The 16,483-nt window shown below is 40.4% G+C and overlaps 1 long non-coding RNA gene across 2 annotated transcripts; it reads right to left on the bottom strand.

Annotated features, from left to right (window-relative positions):
• Positions 1–4,908: 4,908 nt before the first annotated feature.
• On the bottom strand, positions 4,909–16,262 carry LOC149921056 (uncharacterized). Of its 2 annotated transcripts, none has more exons than XR_016477426.1 (4): positions 16,210–16,262; positions 5,286–5,817; positions 5,082–5,212; positions 4,909–5,018 (listed from the first exon to the last, which is right to left on the bottom strand). It is a non-coding gene; the product is annotated as an uncharacterized LOC149921056 (long non-coding RNA). The 2 variants fall into 2 exon arrangements; XR_016477427.1 differs by lacking the exon at positions 16,210–16,262 and adding an exon at positions 9,891–10,048.
• Between the last annotated feature and the right edge of the window lie 221 nt (positions 16,263–16,483).

The following is a 16,483-nucleotide window of genomic DNA, read 5'->3' on the forward strand; positions in this document are numbered from 1 at the left end:
GCTGAGGTCTAACGAACCGCCGGTAAAGAGGTTGCATTATTAGGATTAAACATACGAAATGCTCAAGGGGTGAGATCTTTATAATTAAGAGTTACACACATTTTGGGCTTTCCAAAACAATATAAGCTCCCTAAACAGGCAGCAAGAGCTTCAAACGATTTAAACAACTCTACTGTAGCCAATTTACCCGTTCATTGGAGGGAAAGCCGATATTTTACTTTTATGTGTGCCGCTGCCGATAATTTTGATCCCGAATATTTTTAGGGATTTTTATAAGTAACTTTTTTTTTACCTTCCAAAACATTTTGGAATTGTGTTTTTTTCCCTACCTACGTAGGTAGAGCCACAACCTTCAGAAAGAGCTCCTAAAGGGGAACGACGCGCCAGAATTGGTAGCCCGGTGTACCGGTAAGATTTAAACCACACCACCGGAGGTCTATCATCAGAATGCCCTACGCCAGCGTCCACAAGCCGGGACAGGTGACAAAACCAGCATGGGTAGTAGAACCCTACTACTGAGGGTCGCACCCTCGACGTAAGCCGCTCAACCCAGCAGAAGGTGCAGCAATGGTACGACCAGCCCGCAACTTCGCACAGCAGAGGGATTGAGAGCAGATGCTCTAGCAACCCCAGCCGACACCCTACCTACGTAGTTAGAGAGTCAAACCCTTTGGAGAGAGCTCCTGAAGGGGAACGACGAGCACACAGCAGCCCAAGTAACCCAGTACAGTTGGCACCGGAGATCCCGGTGCACTCCAAAAGGCCGGGAAACAGGACCGCCGTGCCCGCATATGGAGGCCCGCCGCCCCACAACTGGCTACCCTATCCACCGAGGCGGCCAGTTTGCCTAGACAAACTCCGTTAGCCTGAGCCGAAGCTCAGTATCCAGCCCAAACCTGACCGAAGTCGGAGGTGGAGATAGGACCATTTGACATCTCCCAGTGCGCCACCGCCTTTATGGGGTTACAAGAGCCGGACCCCGACTTACCGGTAAAGCCACCAGTTAGTGCACACAGCGGTCCACGTAACCCAGCACAGCTGGCACCGGTGTTGCCTCAAAGGTCCAGGAAACAGGACCACTGCGACTCGTACGGAGACTCGCCGCCCCACAGCATTCTACCCAATCCTCAGAGGCCGGTCACTTCCATTTTGGGTGCGTCTTAATCATAGTTAAATGATTAAATCAGGGTTATCGTGATTAAATCAGGGTAATCAAGATTAGAAAATCTAATCACGATTTAATCAATCTAATCATAATTTAAATAAGATTTAATCATTCTAATCAGGATTTAATTTTTAATCCGGATTAAATCATTTAACCAGATCGAATTGATATTTTATAATTAAAATCAACACTAAAGTACGATATTTTAATATTAATTTTTAATATTGATGGTTCTATCGTAAATGTATTTGATTGAAATGATAAAAAAATAACTTTTATTTAAAACATTCGAAAACATCACAGCTTTGTAACAAGTTGTCACAGCTTAGTTGCACGAGTTGTCACAGCTTAATAACTAAGGTAACATTGTAATAGGAACTACTTTTTTCATGTAACATTATTCTAATCCGCTCGTTCTAATCACGCACAATTGTAATCATTCCATTCACCAATATAATCATACTGATAATCCTTCAAAGTTCTAATCGCGATTAAATCATTTCAATCTGGATTTGATTATTTTAATCAGATTTTTCATTTAATCATGATTAAATCAATTTTTACATTTAATCATGATTAAATAATAATTAAACATTCTTAACATGATTAAATCCGATTTAAACATTCTAATCATGATTAAACGTGATTTAATCAAAGTAATCACGATTAAATCGGATTTAATTTTTCGAGGGGTGCGTCGTTAATCAAGGAAGTGACCTGCCCCTCAGATTTAACAGTTTTCTTCACACTTCCTTTTCTCGTGCAAACGTTTCTATTTGAAGTTTTGCTTCTTCAAAATACTTCATACATTCAGCACTTGTTAGATGTTGTAGAGTTTCCGTGCCGTAGTTTTATTAAATTCAATTCGTTTTGGATATGTTATAAAAGGGAATATAAATTACCAATACATATTCTTAAAGAATTAATGAATACTAAGATAATCATATAACTGACTTCATCTAAATCAGTGGGAATCTGAATTTTTCAATAGCCCCTTTCCAGGCCGCTACCCAGGCTGATCCAAATACTCGGCGCTTGAGTAACACTATATGTTTAAAGCAGAGGCCATCGAAACTCTTGGCTCCTTCGATTGGAACTGACCAACGCTATAGGTCGTAGGATTCGATCCATCACTCAGTTTCCTACTTAAACCAGCGCTTCGCCGTTGCGGTTCAACGATGTAATGCCTCTTCGTCACTGCACACCTTCCCACCGAGAACTTCCCTGGATGACTATTAGGGCCATCTTCAGTTTTTTTTTGAAATTGTAAAATTTGCAATAGTTCATTATAAATAAATTACACCAAGTGACAATTAAAACTCTCAAATAATTACTACTTCGACTTAAAAAGCTAGGGAAGCACTGATTCTATGATCTGTATAAATTATATTTAATTCTTAGGTATCGCTCGAAATTTATTTAGAATAAAAGTTAGCTTTAATTTTTAACACTTTTAAACAACGTGGGCTAGTTTTTATCTATGATATAAACACTAAAATCAAAAATTAATTACAAAGAGTTCTGACGCTGTAAGCCATTCCCGTTCCCGTCCAGCCACCGCCAGCTATCTCCGTCCCGCCGCCACCGCCGCCAACCGTTTCAGTCCAGTCACGACGCTATAACTTCCGACCTCGAACTGTTCTCAATTTCCGGATCAGATTTATAAAATAAAATATTACCTGGGAGGGAGAACGAGTCCGACTCCGTGTCTAATAAGCCGCTTCTACAACGAGTTCCGACCTCGATTTTTTCTCAAATTCCTGATCAGAATTATAAAATAAAATATTATTTTAATGATTGTGAGACTGTTTTTTTATTTCAGTAATTTAAAAATTATATATTGTCGAGAGAAAGATCATAGTTATTTGGTAAAACAGTGAGGTTATCTTGCGATTGAGTTTCGGTAAGATGCAAAATGATTTTCCAAACACATGCAGATCTCTTCGCTCATTCGCTGACCACTCCCGCTCACATGCATGGATTTTCCAAGTCGATCTTTACTATAATTCTTTAAATTTCATTAAAAAAATCTGCGACTTCATAAATTTTACCTCGTATAGTGAATTTTCAAACCTAATTGGCTATAACGCCATTTCCTTTGATAAGTATTGTTCCACCAGTTCACTCATAAACTTCATTTCTAGTCTAAAATTTCTTTTTCTACAGATAGTGTCACTCGTTCTTAGATAATTAATATAATAATAATATTTAATTTATATTTCTTTGTTAATTAACCTTTTTTTAAGAAATTTTCGTTACATAAAATCTTTTTTTATAAAATTTATTTATTTTTGTTTTAAAACTATGGTCAGGGCCGTCTTTATACTTTTGCCCCCAAAAATCTGTCATGCATAAATAGGCCCTATAATTATCAATTAAAAAGAATTTCGAGAAAAGAGAAGAAGCAATAATACATTTTTCACTAAATAATTCAGAAAGCGAAACAATTTGTATGATTTTGCCCAACTTGTTTAAATGGAAAACGACGCCTTTGAAATTCAGTCAGTGGCGACTTTTAGCAACAACAAGGGGAAACATTTCCACGTTATTCAGTTTCCACGCTATTCAGTTTCCACGTTATTCAGTTTCCACGTTGTTCAGTTTCCACGTTGTTCAGTTTCAACGTTGTTCAGTTTCCACGTTATTCAAGTCGCTGTCATTTTCCACGTAAATCAGGATGCACGTTATTCAGCGTCTCCATTCAGAGACCTAGTACGAGACAAGTCCAAAACGAATTGTTTAGGTGAGACGAGCCCGAGACGAGTCCAAATTCGTTAACTTAAGAAAATTGAGCTCGAGACGAGACGAGCGAAAAAATGTAAAACAAAAGAGACTAAGGTGAGTCCAAAGAAAAAATAAACCTTAACACGAGTCCGAGACAAGCCGTTTCAAATATTGTCATTTTAACTGAGTCTGAGCTGAGCCTGTACAATATTTTCCCTTAAATTGAGCCCGAGACGAGCACTTAAACATTTCTGTAAAAACTTTGAAACGAGCCCGAGTCCAACACGAGGCGTGCAGCAATGCCGGCCAATCACAGAGCGTTTCCCCTTTTCAAAGCGCCGGCCAATGAGACATCGCATTTGAGTCCGAGTCGAGAAGGTAAACAGACAGATGCATCTCTCGCCAGCCATCCTGCGTCAGCTAAGCCTTTTTCTAATATATTTGTCACTTTCTTGGTAATTTTAACTAAGCAGACGGTGATTTTTATGATTGCTACAGCTTTTAAAAACCAAAAAATATGGAAGAGGAATATTTAGGTGCCCAGCCATATATGTTCGAGCCAAGGTTAGCCCAAAATCTAAATAGAAATAGGACTAGTGAAAGTGAGGATGAAGAGGAAAATAACGAAATAAATGTAGATGTGAATAATGAATGTATTGGAAATACAAACTGGTGAGATAAGTAATCTTTGGTTATAGCCTCCTGATTAACTCCTGTATCCAAATTAGGTGCCGATGCAACAAATGTAAGGAAATGCCCACAGCCACAGAAAGTTTATGTTGTCAGGAGATTCGAAAAAGACAGTTGGGCATGCATGCATCTTGACGTATCGGAATGTCGTGGTCAATTGTACAGACATAGATGTATGATTAGAATATTCACGAGTGAGTTACTTCTTATAATCATATTGTGTTTGATAAATTTTAATGCTTAAATTCAAAATAATTTTTTTTTAATTTTGGCAATTTTCACACGTTTCATTGAAATCTACTACGTTTCTTAGCTACAATTTCACTCTTCTCTACTCCATCCGAGTATTTAAATGCTAACGTAGTAGCTTTAAAATAAGGTACCATTAGGTCAAAGCCTTTTGCATTGCCAAGGCATTTTCAAAGTGTTTGGACATATTCTGGAAAAAAGGAAATTATATTTATTACAAAATATGGTTACCAAAGAATTTTTATTCACTCACCATAAGTGTTTTCTTCCAAAATAACTTTTGCAGTGGCTTCACCAGTTTTACCTTTAGGATAAGCCTCGTAAAATTCTTCTTCGCCCTGCTGGTTGATTCTTCTTGGATAACGTTCAGATTGAAACGTCTCTCTGTAATAAAAAGTTTATTTAAATTTGTGGATGCAAAATTTTGACAACTTTAATTATATTTGAAATATCATACTCGAAAGATTGAAATTCCTCGCTCTCTTGATCAGCACTTAAAGTCTCGCTACTGGCTTCGTACGTGGGTTTCATCGGTTTTGCCTGATTCAGTGTCTTGAGCAGAATAAATTGGTAATGGCACCGGCTCTTCTTGTAAATCTTCATCTTCTGACTCTGAATCTTGGGAAGTATTCTCACTTGGCTCAATGGGTGAAGAAAACATTATAGGTGCACCAAATGGTTCTTTAAAACCTAGCTTGTGTTGAATCCAAAACATTAGGTACAGAGCCATGTTTCAGATGTTTTTTTACACCCTTAGAGTTAATTTTGTAACAATCATCACTAAAATGGTCTGAACACACTCATAAACTAGAATAAGGAACCCAATCTTCAAACCTTCCCAATAGTTTAATCCATTGGCTTTTAAGTTGTGGATCATTAGGAAATGTGTGAATATTTACTGGCAGGGAATCCTCGTTTGTACGTTTCGCTGAGTATTATTACAGTTAAAAACTGCACATTTATATGATCCTCCAGGCATCTTGTTAAATCTAGGCAAAGGGTTTAAAGTTATAGGAAATTCTCTATATTGATTTCAATAATACATTTAAAAAATTACCAAAAAAGGCTGTTCGTATTCTTAAAATCACTAAATATAACGTAATATTTAATGCTATTAAAGTTTTATAAACTCTCTCTCAAATAAAGTCTGAGATTAATTCCCGAATGTCGAAATTCAATGATTAAATATAAGTAGGGGACTTGGACTCAAATGCGACGTCTCATTGGCCGGCGCTTTGAAAAGGGGAAACGCTCTGTGATTGGCCGGGTGCTATATTTCGGAATTCGCGCGAAATACAGAACTTAGCCGACCGAAAGGCCAAGGCCCTTTTTTGCAAAAGTTAAAATTGTTTTAAAAATCGAATTGAATTTTTTTTAACCGTGAGTATCATTTGTATACTTAATTTAGAAGTAGGAATAGATATAATATAAGTTATATAAGCTTTTCATTATCCCTTTAAAGCGATCCCACACTAGAAATAATACCCTGAAAATTTCGCAACTCTATCTCTCTTGCAGTTTCTGAAAAACAATGCCCAGTCAGAGCAATTCAAAACACCCTGTAGAGATATAAATGACACTTCCTAAACATGAATCAACCACTCCGAGTTCGTTTAAGGGGCGTAGCACTTATAATGAAAAAGTTTTCAAAATGACAATTTCCGTTTTCCACGAAAATTTCCATGATTCGCGAAAAACACATTTTGATAATAATAGAAAATAATTTAAAAATAACAGTGCAATTGGTTTCATCGCTCTACCTTTTATAGAATTTGAGAAAAATTAAATTAAGTACAGCCAACAAGGGCAACGGCTGAAGACTTTTTGAAAGGTGTACCTTGTGTCAGCCAAAATTGAAGCCACGCCGCTTTCTTTCGTGAGTTTGTTTTAGTTCCTAAATGTTCCTAGATTCTCGTTTTTTGATTATAAATGGTCAGGATAGCTTTCTGAGTTCTTTTCGCTTATGCTCGGCCGCTTTAAATTAAGCTTTAAGCTTACTCCTGCTGCTAGCGTGGCCGCCAAGGCTTAGTTCTTATCTTATTTTTTCTCCGGGGGACGCTCTCTCCCGCGTCGACGTCATCGCTCAACAATGTTGCAAAACCAATCCCTCTCGCATAACGGGGCCGCGAACGGTTCTCCCTCTCAGCCAGCCGCCGCCACGGAAACTGGCGATGGGAAAGTTCCCCCCTCTGTAGCGGATGCTCCTCTGGATTCCCCGCCGGCGCCCGTGCTGCATTGACACGTTGATTGCTGGCTCGGCAGAAAAGATGCATCCGCAGGAAAGATGCTTCTCTGCACGTACTTTCACGGCTGGTACTGGGCGTGCAATGGCTGTGTAAATCTGCCCTTCCTCCTATAGAAAAAGCTCCTTATGGTGGAAAACACCAAACTGCTATGCTTAAACGGGTCCAATCCCTCGAAGTCGAGAATACAGAGCTCCGTCGAAAAATCTCCTGCTTACCGCTGCCACCGGCCCCGCTCACTCACCCCCCTTGTGCGGCCGCGGCTGTTTTGCATCTGGGGCCAGAGCCGGCTCCATGGAGCTTTTTATCAAATCCTTAGCAACCCTCTGCTACTGCTGTGAAGCAGCTACTTTCGCCCCAGGAACCATCTTCTGCTCGCTCATCGGCCCAGCCGGGTATCCGTGACGCGACCCGTGATAAGGTTGCAGACGAGCCGCCCTGCGAACGGCACCAGAAATGTCGTCGAAAGCCTGCGTCAGCCAATAAACGCAAGAGTACCATCATTGGATTAGCAACTGAGGGGCTGCCTAGTGGCCTTCTTGCCGCGGACCCCGCTACAAAGATATACCTCTCTTGTCTGCACACATCAGTTAAAAGTCCCGACCTGGACGCTTATGTCAAGGGTTTGGGCAAAAATGACTTCCAGACAGCGTTCCTTGATCCAGCGAAAAGGCCAAGTCTAGACGCCCTGTAACTCAATCGGCCACGAGAGACGATCCAGTATGGTCTCATCTAGCCGCTAAACTCACCAAAAACCTCCTCGTATTGAAGGCTCACGTGACAGCCAGGGCCGCCCACGTCGAGGACCATCTGTTTAAGCTTGGGCTTCACCCACTCTCCGTCTCAGTGTTGGAGGCCGCCAAGCCGCAAACCCTCAGCTCTTTCAAGGTCGATCTCCCGGCCCAGGATACCTGATAATTGGGCCAAAGGCATCACAGTTGCCTTCTATCGCTTTCCCGCTAGCAAGCAGCCTGACTTGCCCAAGACCCACCCACAAGAGTGACTTCCGACAACTGGGATAACCCTTTTGTACACTAATCTGTGTTCTCTCACAAATAAGCAACTCGCCCTCCAGGCCTTCACTGACACTCTCCAACCTTCTATACTCGCGCTCAATGAGACGCACCTGGACACCTCATTATCTTCCCTTAAGCTTTTTGGCCCTACGTTCAACGTCTTCAGAAAGGACAGAATTAAAAACGGCGGCGGGGTTTGCCTCGCCATTGACAGTAGGTTACGCTCCTTCCCACTTGATCTCCACACGGAAGTTAAGGCTGTGGCTGCCAGGATTACTATCGGCTCCTCCTGCCTCCGGGTCTGTGTGTCTACCGGCCGCCATCAGCTAAAACTGCTTATAACAGACGCATCCACAATCTCATCACCCGTCTCTCTGATGCCGAATCGGACCTCATTATAGTCGGCGATTTCAACTATCCTAAACTTGACCGGACATCCCTGACTAATACCACCGCGGAAGACACCAACTTCCTTCACGCCATGCTGTCCGCCAATCTGACGCAGTGTGTCCTGGAGCCCACACGCGACAACACAAACGGTGGGAATATCCTCGATCTTATCCTTGTCTCGAACCCTGGCCTTCTGGGGGCAGTCACTCACCTTCCGGGTATTAGCGACCATGACTTGCTCCTCTGCCCTATCTGGGGGGTGAATCCCCCTGCTTTGGTAACGCCTCGCTCGGTCTTATACCTTATCTGTGCCGACTTCATGGCTATCTCCGCTCAACTCTCAACCATTCGGTTCCCTCCTCCGGTCCAGGAATCTTGTGGCACCCTCCGGTCAGCCATTGAGGCTGCCACGGCGGCTCATGTGCCCGTAAAGAAGATATCATCGCGCCACAACTTGCCCTGGGTGGGTCCTTCGCTTCGTCGGTTGATCGCATATCTAAACCCCGATTCAACCGAACCAAACTTCATCCTAGTGAAGCTAACAGGAGGCACTTCTCTCGGCACCGTGTAATCGTAAAGTTTGCGCTCCGGGCTGCACGCACTCGCCATTTGGATCTGGTTGCCTCAGACCTAGATTCTTACCGGAAGCGCTTTATATAGCTCGTCTCTCAGTAAAAACAAGACGTCTTCTGTCCCAGACCTCAAGGTGGGCTTGACTCTTTACACGCCTGCCGCCGATAAGGCTAACCTGCTTGCAGATTCCTTCCAAAAAACGTTTCCTGAATATAACTGCGACTCGGTTCCTCTCCTGCCCCGGAGGGCCCAAACTATGGACCCCGTCCAATTCTCTGTACCTGGTATTCGGAAACTGCTCAAGACGGTCAAGCTCTTCAATGCCGCTGGCCCCGATGGCATCCACTCTGCCCTACTTCGGAAGTGTGCAGATGTGCTAACTTGACTGCCATTTGCCAACTGTCGTACGACGCCGGCGCCATTCTCTCTGACTGGAGTAGCGCACACGTCACCCGCCCGATCGCACTCCTCTCCCAAGTCCTGAAGCTCGATGAGCATGTCAATGCTTCCAATATCACTACGCACTGGGAATTGACTAGGTAATTCACTACTGGACTCAAAAATATCGACTCGTCCCATGTAGATTTTTACGGGAATTGCTCGCTTGGGTAAGATATGAGCCCCAGTAGTGAAAGACAAAATTTGGACACCGAAGGCTTATTTGAGACTAAACTAAATTAGAAAATGTCAGTTTGCACTTCAACAACCCACTAATACTACATTCCCTGACACATTGTAAACAAAATTAAGAGATACATCCATCTTTCTGACACTGGGATAAAAGATACTTTGGAAGTCAAACACCTACCTAAAGATACAACGGTCAAAATAAAAACCAACCTCGTTCAACCTTCCACCGAAAAGCCTGGGGTGAAACCCTTCCAGTTCCCAGGAGAACCAATCTAGAAGTTGTTAGGGATTAAGACTTGGCCGTGGGAAAAGCAAGTTTGGATAGCAACTGACGGAACTGACCAGCTTGGTGTAAACCCTAAAAAATAAATTTGTACTCCATCACAATTTGTCAATTCCCACCCACCAAACCAACGAAAATAAAACTGACATTTTGTCATATATAAGGTAAAATTTTGCTAACTGATATAGCACTGGTGGGTTTCGCTTTGAGATAAGCTCACGTATTCATAACCTCAAAACAATACTAACAATCAAATGAGTCTACCCGCTATAGGACCACGAAATTTTACTTATAAAATAAGGGTTATTATTATTATTATTAATAATTTTTAACTAGAGCACCATAGACAAAAGGGCTATTTCGAGAAACCAAACGTTTTTCGCTTAGCGGCAGACAGCTTTCTATTAAAAAAATTTACTGTTCAGTTAGTAACCTCACAGTTCAGGTAATAAGTGTCCATTTTAAAAACAGCATTAAGTCACAAATTAGGAACGAAACACATATCAATCCTTCACGGAACGTTACAAAAACCAACCTGGTTTCGGGAGGTAGGGCATCAAATTAAAAATCTGATCTCAAATCTTCAACGAGAATAACTGAATCCACCTTTTTTTTATGAAAAGGCTTCAAGACCAGCTTATTTCCCCTCAAATTATCCTTTTGTAGGTTTCGCGACGCTCAAGAAGCCCCTTGCCCGGTGGCCTACTTGGTCAATGGATTCCCAATCGAGTTTCAAGCTCGAAAGATCTCAAGAAATCTGGAAAAAAAATTGGATGGGTGAAAAACAACACTTACAATTCAGTTATAAACAACAAACCGGATTTTTAACTCAAATAAAGGGTAGTTGCGAAACCGCTTTGGGTTTTTACCGGCTTTGGGAATTGACTAGGTAATTCACAACAGGACTCAAAAATATCGACCCGTCCCATGTAGATTTTTACGGGAATTGCTCGCTTGGGTAAGATATGAGCCCCAGTAGTGAAAGACAAAATTTGGACACCGAAGGCTTATTTGAGACTAAACTAAATTAGAAAATGTCAGTTTGCACTTCAACAACCCACTAATACTACATTCCCTGACACATTGTAAACAAAATGAAGAGATACATCCATCTTTCTGACACTGGGATAAAAGATACTTTGGAAGTCAAACACCTACCTAAAGATACAACGGTCAAAATAAAAACCAACCTCGTTCAACCTTCCACCGAAAAGCCTGGGGTGAAACCCTTCCAGTTCCCAGGAGAACCAATCTAGAAGTTGTTAGGGATTAAGACTTGGCCGTGGGAAAAGCAAGTTTGGATAGCAACTGACGGAACTGACCAGCTTGGTGTAAACCCTAAAAAATAAATTTGTACTCCATCACAATCTGTCAATTCCCACCCACCAAAATAACGAAAATAAAACTGACATTTTGTCATATGTAAGGTAAAATTTTGCTAACTGATATAGCAATGGTGGGTTTCGCTTTGAGATAAGCTCACGTATTCATAACCTCAAAACAATACTAACAATCAAATGAGTCTACCCGCTATAGGACCACGAAATTTCACTTATAAAATAAGGGTTATTATTATTATTATTAATAATTTTTAACTAGAGCACCATAGACAAAAGGGCTATTTCGAGAAACCAAACGTTTTTCGCTTAGCGGCAGACAGCTTTCTATTAAAAAAAATTTACTGTTCAGTTAGTAACCTCACAGTTCAGGTAATAAGTGTCCATTTTAAAAACAGCATTAAGTCACAAATTAGGAACGAAACACATATCAATCCTTCACGGAACGTTACAAAAACCAACCTGGTTTCGGGAGGTAGGGCATCAAATTAAAAATCTGACCTCAAATCTTCAACGAGAATAACTGAATCCACCTTTTTTTTTTATGAAAAGGCTTCAAGACCAGCTTATTTCCCCTCAAATTATCCTTCTGTAGGTTTCGCGACGCTCAAGAAGCCCCTTGCCCGGTGGCCTACTTGGTCAATGGATTCCCAATTGAGTTTCAAGCTCGAAAGATCTCAAGAAATCTGGAAAAAAAATTGGATGGGTGAAAAACAACACTTACAATTCAGTTATAAACAACAAACCGGATTTTTAACTCAAATAAAGGGTAGTTGCGAAATCGCTTTGGGTTTTTACCGGCTTTGGGAATTGACTAGGTAATTCACAACAGGACTCAAAAATATCGACCCGTCCCATGTAGATTTTTACGGGAATTGCTCGCTTGGGTAAGATATGAGCCCCAGTAGTGAAAGACAAAATTTGGACACCGAAGGCTTATTTGAGACTAAACTAAATTAGAAAATGTCAGTTTGCACTTCAACAACCCACTAATACTACATTCCCTGACACATTGTAAACAAAATGAAGAGATACATCCATCTTTCTGACACTGGGATAAAAGATACTTTGGAAGTCAAACACCTACCTAAAGATACAACGGTCAAAATAAAAACCAACCTCGTTCAACCTTCCACCGAAAAGCCTGGGGTGAAACCCTTCCAGTTCCCAGGAGAACCAATCTAGAAGTTGTTAGGGATTAAGACTTGGCCGTGGGAAAAGCAAGTGTGGATAGCAACTGACGGAACTGACCAGCTTGGTGTAAACCCTAAAAAATAAATTTGTACTCCATCACAATCTGTCAATTCCCACCCACCAAACCAACGAAAATAAAACTGACATTTTGTCATATATAAGGTAAAATTTTGCTAACTGATATAGCAATGGTGGGTTTCGCTTTGAGATAAGCTCACGTATTCATAACCTCAAAACAATACTAACAATCAAATGAGTCTACCCGCTATAGGACCACGAAATTTTACTTATAAAATAAGGGTTATTATTATTATTATTAATAATTTTTAACTAGAGCACCATAGACAAAAGGGCTATTTCGAGAAACCAAACGTTTTTCGCTTAGCGGCAGACAGCTTTCTATTAAAAAAAATTTACTGTTCAGTTAGTAACCTCACAGTTCAGGTAATAAGTGTCCATTTTAAAAACAGCATTAAGTCACAAATTAGGAACGAAACACATATCAATCCTTCACGGAACGTTACAAAAACCAACCTGGTTTCGGGAGGTAGAACATCAAATTAAAAATCTGATCTCAAATCTTCAACGAGAATAACTGAATCCACCTTTTTTTTATGAAAAGGCTTCAAGACCAGCTTATTTCCCCTCAAATTATCCTTCTGTAGGTTTCGCGACGCTCAAGAAGCCCCTTGCCCGGTGGCCTACTTGGTTAATGGATTCCCAATTGAGTTTCAAGCTCGAAAGATCTCAAGAAATCTGGAAAAAAAATTGGATGGGTGAAAAACAACACTTACAATTCAGTTATAAACAACAAACCGGATTTTTAACTCAAATAAAGGGTAGTTGCGAAACCGCTTTGGGTTTTTACCGGCTTTGGGAATTGACTAGGTAATTCACAACAGGACTCAAAAATATCGACCCGTCCCATGTAGATTTTTACGGGAATTGCTCGCTAGGGTAAGATATGAGCCCCAGTAGTGAAGGACAAAATTTGGACACCGAAGGCTTATTTGAGACTAAACTAAATTAGAAAATGTCAGTTTGCACTTCAACAACCCACTAATACTACATTCCCTGACACATTGTAAACAAAATGAAGAGATACATCCATCTTTCTGACACCGGGATAAAAGATACTTTGGAAGTCAAACACCTACCTAAAGATACAACGGTCAAAATAAAAACCAACCTCGTTCAACCTTCCACCGAAAAGCCTGGGGTGAAACCCTTCCAGTTCCCAGGAGAACCAATCTAGAAGTTGTTAGAGATTAAGACTTGGCCGTGGGAAAAGCAAGTTTGGATAGCAACTGACGGAACTGACCAGCTTGGTGTAAACCCTAAAAAATAAATTTGTACTCCATCACAATCTGTCAATTCCCACCCACCAAACCAACGAAAATAAAACTGACATTTTGTCATATATAAGGTAAAATTTTGCTAACTGATATAGCAATGGTGGGTTTCGCTTTGAGATAAGCTCACGTATTCATAACCTCACAACAATACTAACAATCAAATGAGTCTACCCGCTATAGGACCACGAAATTTCACTTATAAAATAAGGGTTATTATTATTATTATTAATAATTTTTAACTAGAGCACCATAGACAAAAGGGCTATTTCGAGAAACCAAACGTTTTTCGCTTAGCGGCAGACAGCTTTCTATTAAAAAAAATTTACTGTTCAGTTAGTAACCTCACAGTTCAGGTAATAAGTGTCCATTTTAAAAACAGCATTAAGTCACAAATTAGGAACGAAACACATATCAATCCTTCACGGAACGTTACAAAAACCAACCTGGTTTCGGGAGGTAGGGCATCAAATTAAAAATCTGACCTCAAATCTTCAACGAGAATAACTGAATCCACCTTTTTTTTTATGAAAAGGCTTCAAGACCAGCTTATTTCCCCTCAAATTATCCTTCTGTAGGTTTCGCGACGCTCAAGAAGCCCCTTGCCCGGTGGCCTACTTGGTTAATGGATTCCCAATTGAGTTTCAAGCTCGAAAGATCTCAAGAAATCTGGAAAAAAAATTGGATGGGTGAAAAACAACACTTACAATTCAGTTATAAACAACAAACCGGATTTTTAACTCAAATAAAGGGTAGTTGCGAAACCGCTTTGGGTTTTTACCGGCTTTGGGAATTGACTAGGTAATTCACTACAGGACTCAAAAATATCGACCCGTCCCGTGTAGATTTTTACGGATATTACTCGCTAGGGTAAGATATGGGCCCCAGTAGTGAAGGACAAAATTTGGACACCGAAGGCTTATTTGAGACTAAACTAAATTAGAAAATGTCAGTTTGCACTTCAACAACCCACTAATACTACATTCCCTGACACATTGTCAACAAAATTAAGAGATACATCCATCTTTCTGACACTGGGATAAAAGATACTTTGGAAGTCAAACACCTACCTAAAGATACAACGGTCAAAATAAAAACCAACCTCGTTCAACCTTCCACCGAAAAGCCTGGGGTGAAACCCTTCCAGTTCCCAGGAGAACCAATCTAGAAGTTGTTAGGGATTAAGACTTGGCCGTGGGAAAAGCAAGTTTGGATAGCAACTGACGGAACTGACCAGCTTGGTGTAAACCCTAAAAAATAAATTTGTACTCCATCACAATCTGTCAATTCCCACCCACCAAACCAACGAAAATAAAACTGACATTTTGTCATATATAAGGTAAAATTTTGCTAACTGATATAGCAATGGTGGGTTTCGCTTTGAGATAAGCTCACGTATTCATAACCTCAAAACAATACTAACAATCAAATGAGTCTACCCGCTATAGACCCACGAAATTTTACTTATAAAATAAGGGTTATTAGTATTATTATTAATAATTTTTAACTAGAGCACCATAGACAAAAGGGCTATTTCGAGAAACCAAACGTTTTTCGCTTAGCGGCAGACAGCTTTCTATTAAAAAAAATTTACTGTTCAGTTAGTAACCTCACAGTTCAGGTAATAAGTGTCCATTTTAAAAACAGCATTAAGTCACAAATTAGGAACGAAACATATCAATCCTTCACGGAACGTTACAAAAACCAACCTGGTTTCGGGAGGTAGGGCATCAAATTAAAAATCTGATCTCAAATCTTCAACGAGAATAACTGAATCCACCTTTTTTTTATGAAAAGGCTTCAAACCAGCTTATTTCCCCTCAAATTATCCTTCTGTAGGTTTCGCGACGCTCAAGAAGCCCCTTGCCCGGTGGCCTACTTGGTCAATGGATTCCCAATCGAGTTTCAAGCTCGAAAGATCTCAAGAAATCTGGAAAAAAAATTGGATGGGTGAAAAACAACACTTACAATTCAGTTATAAACAACAAACCGGATTTTTAACTCAAATAAAGGGTAGTTGCGAAATCGCTTTGGGTTTTTACCGGCTTTGGGAATTGACTAGGTAATTCACTACAGGACTCAAAAATATCGACCCGTCCCGTGTAGATTTTTACGGATATTACTCGCTAGGGTAAGATATGGGCCCCAGTAGTGAAAAACAAAATTTGGACACCGAAGGCTTATTTGAGACTAAACTAAATTAGAAAAAGTCAGTTTGCACTTCAACAACCCACTAATACTACATTCCCTGACACATTGTCAACAAAATTAAGAGATACATCCATCTTTCTGACACTGGGATAAAAGATACTTTGGAAGTCAAACACCTACCTAAAGATACAACGGTCAAAATAAAAACCAACCTCGTTCAACCTTCCACCGAAAAGCCTGGGGTGAAAATCTTCCAGTTCCCAGGAGAACCAATCTAGAAGTTGTTAGGGGTTAAGACTTGGCCGTGGGAAAAGCAAGTTTGGATAGCAACTGCCGGAACTGACCAGCTTGGTGTAAACCCTAAAAAATAAATTTGTACTCCATCACAATCTGTCAATTCCCACCCACCAAACCAACGAAAATAAAACTGACATTTTGTCATATATAAGGTCAAATTTTGCTAACTGATATAGCAATGGTGGGTTT

The sequence above is a fragment of the Leiobunum rupestre genome, chromosome 11 (assembly GCF_980474605.1).
Source record: "Leiobunum rupestre chromosome 11, qqLeiRupe1.1.hap1, whole genome shotgun sequence".
Classification (NCBI taxonomy): Eukaryota; Metazoa; Arthropoda; class Arachnida; order Opiliones; family Sclerosomatidae; genus Leiobunum; species Leiobunum rupestre.